Here is a 5,255-nt window from a genome sequence, read left to right as displayed (position 1 = left end):
CGGATTTTAAATTATTTGTACGTTTGTGTTTTACAAGCTCCTGATTTGTAAATAATTAAAATATTTAGATAAATAAGTTGTATATTTTATCCTTCCTTAATTTTGCCGTAACAGCCTGTGAATGTCCCACTGCTGGGCTAAAGGCCTCCTCTTCTCTTTTTGAGGAGAAGGTTTGGAGCTTATTCCACCACGCTGCTCCAATGCGGGTTGGTAGAATTCACATGTGGCAGAATTTCAGTGAAATTAGACACATGCAGGTTTCCTCACGATGTTTTCCTTCACCGTAAAGCACGAGATGAATTATAATCACAAGCCGAGATGGCCCTGTGGTAAGAACGCGTGAATCTTAACCGATGATCGTGGGTTCAAACCCGGGCAAGCACCACTGAATTTTCATGTGCTTGATTTGTGATTAATTTTATATTAGTTGAAAAAATGCATGCATTCGTAATGTAAAAAGTTAGTAACCCACTGCTGAGTGAAGGCTTGTTGCGCGCTTATTGGAATTATTACACGCGTCGGAGAATTTCATATGATACAGGTAGGCATTCCTCACATTGTTTTTTTACAACGAAGTGAATCATAACAACAAAACAATCACATGAGAACTCAGTATTGCTTGCCGGGGTCGAACCCGCAGTCTTCACTGGGCCATCTCGGTTTTTGAATGGAGCCAATATTATCCAGTGATCGGGAGATCAATGACTTGAAAAGGCAGTAGGTCTTACCTTCAGTATTTTTGGTGTGTAAAATAAGCTTTTTTATTTAAGCCGAAGTGAATAAATATAATTGTCGTGAGACAGCCTGATCGTTAGGTTAGCGGATTTCACAATACAAACTCTCTCACACATCTTAATCATTAATATGAATATAAATATATAAAATTGTTTTAAGAAATCTTATATATTACAATTATAAATTAAAAAAACTTATGAAGAAATTATACTAATTTCATATTTTATTCAGATTGCCGCGTTAGTCTAGTGGCTAAATATAAGGCTGGTCCCGAGGGACTGGGTTCAAGCCCCAGGTATAGCTAATTAAAAGTTATTGCAATTTTCTGTCGAAAAATTCTCAGTTGTTGTCCGGAGTATGGAAGTTGGAATATGTGTACAGCCGTGCATGCGTGTCTCATCTGATTCCCAGCGGATCGGGCAGCCAACATTGGATATATTATAGCGCACACAATTGTGCACTATATGTCCTGTGTCACTTTTTACATATTTTATTTATATATAAATATACACGTTGTTTTATATAAAACAAGGTTTCGATTATATTCGGGTTTTTGATTACATCTACCCTCATAGGTTCATACGAGATACGTAGAACAAATGAAATTTGAGTTCGCAGATGTAGTGAAATGCCACTTTACGCCCCTTATCATTGCCTAAACGAATTTAGCTAAGGAAAGAACTTTTATATCCTTTCTTTTATAATAACTATTCTATTTAAAATAGCGCTAAAATTGTAGCATAGCGTATTCTATATTTAAAAATATATAACAAAAAAAAAAAAAAACAATGTCTTGAAAGATACCGTTCAAATACTCACATTTATAAGATAAGATTTTGTTTCCACATATTATTACATTTCGTTTACTATCTTATATCTTATTCGGAGGGCTATTTATTTTTAAATTAGATTCTTTTTCGGGTGAAGCCTCCTGCTTTGTATTCGATATGGCTATTATGCAGGAATCCGTCACCGCCACTGACTCGATAAAAAACCTTAACCTCGGGTTACCTTCAAAGAGAAATTTACCTTTGGAAAATGAACGACGTATTTCGAAGATAAAATTTCGTTTGATATTCAAATCACTGATATCCATTGGGTATACCTGAAGAAAATAAGAAATAAACATGAAATTATTTCAAAATTACATTACAGTATTATGTTTTAGCAAAATTCGAAAACATTATGAAGCTATTTTTTAATTAATAATTAATAAAACCCGTCATCGATTTCTATTCAGTAATAGTGTTTAATGATAATATTATCAGTAGGTAAGTTTGCCGTTTTTTGTTTCCATTTAGAAAATCATTCAACAAAGGCACTAAGAAGGTAAAAAAAAATATGTAATTTAATGTTGAATAGGTTCGTTTTTATGCTTTTAATTTATTTTATCGTCACGGCCTCGTTTGACTAACAATTTATAAGTAACATGTGACATTTATTAAATATGACTTATTGTAACTTTTTTGATGTCATAATTCGTGTAATGTGTTTTTATTAATTTACGGCCTTATTTACGTTGCGTAATGGCTGTTTAGTTAAAATGTTTTCTTTTTCTGTCATTACAGATTAGACGGAATAAGAAAACACAACATTGTTTATCAAATCACTCCCCAAGTAACGTTTATAAGTAAGGCGGTTAATCATTTTTTAATTTGTATATATAGTGAACTAAATCTAAAACTTTATATACAAGGTGGTAGGGCTTTTTGCAAGTTCTTTTGGTTTGGTACCACACACTCATCAGATATTGTACCGCTAAACAGCAACACTTTGTGTTGTTGCGTTCCGGTTTGAAGAGTGAGTGAGCCAGTGTAACTACAGACACAAGGGACATAACATCTTAGTTCCCAAGGTTGGGGGCGCTTTTGCGATGTAAGAAATGGTTAATATTTGTTACATCGCCAAGCGGTGGTGACCACTTAACTCGTCCGCCTACCTATTATATAATAAAAAAACACAAAAAAATATGAATCCGTTTCAGATTTCACGAAATATGTTTTAGACATATTATTTATTAAAACTACACGTCATTGAGTACTGTTCGTTATTGAAGCTTCGGTTGCTTATTAGTTTACAATTAAATACAGATACTTTTTTTTGTTAATTAATTGGTAATATACTTAGGTAAGGTCAAAGAAGCTTATGATATTCAATGCATTTCTGATTGAAATTTTATTATTGTACGCAACCTTTTAAGGCAAATTACTAACACACATAACTTGCCAAACAGAACGCATTAATTATTATATGATAGTATTTTAAGGTCCACGGAAGGAAGTCTTGTTACATGTATAAACAACATGCATATAGCATGTCATTTAATTAGCGTCAAAAGAATCATAATATAATTATTTATTCATATATTTTTGTAAATAACATATATAGATAAAAAAGGGTTACTGGTGTTTTTTTTCGATTCGATGCTATAAGGTTTACAAATATTTTAAGCTTATACACAAGATTCTAAAATACACTACAAACCCCATTCAACTGTGCAAGTAGCCATCATTATTTTTAATCTAATAATATAAAAGCGCGTTGTAATAATTATTTATAATGGGTGTATTTTTAATTTTATATCGTTCATACGAAATTTTATTGTAATTTTTATATAAATTATTTATATTATAGGTACATCATTTCACAAATGTAAACGTCAAGGGTCAGTTAGATCGTCGAGCTATAACAGCCACTGCGAAGGTATATCCGAACAGCGAAAACAGTTTCTACCATTCCCGGGATCAATCATCTGCGACCACCTCGGATGCTTAGTTAGCGTCTGGAGGGAACTTCACTGGTTGGGATAAATTTGAGAGAAACAAAATGAATATTTAAATGATATGTCAGAAAGAGAAAGCGATATTGGTCGTGTTACATTATGTTACATGGCTGTGACAAAATTCGTCTATAGCCAAAGCGATGTAAGATTTATAAGCATTTGTAATGATTAAACAAGTGAACTTATCTTAATATATAAATATTCTTAATATTAAATTTTTAGTTAAAAAGTTATATATGTCTGTTCGGTATGTAACAAAGTTATATCTAGGAATTGTATTGCTGTAAATTTTTGCACACATGTGTGCTTTACAGATACATATACATCATCATATATCAGGACACTTTTTTATGTTTATTAAATGAATTTTCTAAGTTTTGTATAATTTTAAAGGTAATTTATTTAAAAAAAACATTCTTGATATAAAATTGAGTTCATTTAAAAAAAATGGTATGTCTAACCTTGAAGTAAAATCATATGTTTGGTAAGGTTTTTTTTTTTTTTAATTTAGTTACTATTTTTGGTATTTTGATAAGAGACTATGGTATTGAAAATAAATATAAATAAGTATAATATTTTCCCATACTTTTGTTTTAGTTTTTTCTATATATATTATTGTGTTATTTACTATTTTATTTATTATTAAGTATTATTTACTATTTTATTTTAGAGTCAAGATTTCCATTTACAAATCATATTATTGTGTATTTTTAATGTAAATAGACATTATTTTGTAGTACATAGTTTTAAACGATATTAATATAGTTTATAAGTGTATATCAAAGCACTTTAGGCAAGTTTGTATAAGGCCAGGCAGATGACAGATAAGAAAATGATAAATGGCATAACATATACATACTGCATTTTACACACACACACACACACACACAGACACGAGCATTATATAGACGGATTTGTTTATGGAAAATGAAACGAAGACAACAACTGCCTGCTTAACAAAAATAAGAGTAAAGACAAATAAGAAACTTTGTACAGATGCGATTATTCATTACGGATTCGCGCAAAAAGGGCGTTGTTATTGAAACTTTAAAAGTAAAATTAACGTGAATATATGTAGTTAAGTGGAATAATGACTAGTGTGTTATAAAACAAATATGTATTCATCAAAAACTGTTTGTAGTGTATAATATAATAGATTTACTGGTGATTTAATACTTGTGGTAGAGCTTTGTGTAAGCTCGTCTGGGTAGGTACCACCCAATCATCAGATATTCTACCGCAACACAGCAGTACTTGGTATTGTTGTGTTGCGGTTTGAAGGGTGAGTGAGCCAGTTTAATTACAGTCACAAGGGACATAACATCTTAGTTCCCATGGTTGGTGGCGCATTGGTGATGTAAGCGGTTAACATTTCTTACAATGCCAATGTCTATGGGCGTTGGTGACCACTTACTATCAGGTGGCCCATATGCTCGTCCGCCTTCTTATTCTAAATATATAAAAAAATTAGCAAATCGCAAGAAATATGTAAATCTAAAGTTTATCTTTACTTCTGATTGAAATATGTTATTCATAGTTTCAACTCAATCGGATAAGTAATACAGAAACTTATAGAGGACGGACAATGATTCATATTCTTTATAATAAATATATACAAATGTTCAAAGACACGTAACTCGATTTAATATACTAATTATTAGCATGACATTTTTGTGCCTCTTTTAGAAATCGTATTGTATAACGTTTATATATATATATATTTTTTTTTATAGAATAG

Source organism: Nymphalis io, chromosome 10 (genome assembly GCF_905147045.1).
Source record: "Nymphalis io chromosome 10, ilAglIoxx1.1, whole genome shotgun sequence".
NCBI lineage: Eukaryota > Metazoa > Arthropoda > Insecta > Lepidoptera > Nymphalidae > Nymphalis > Nymphalis io.
Note: the sequence above shows the minus strand (reverse complement) of the source record.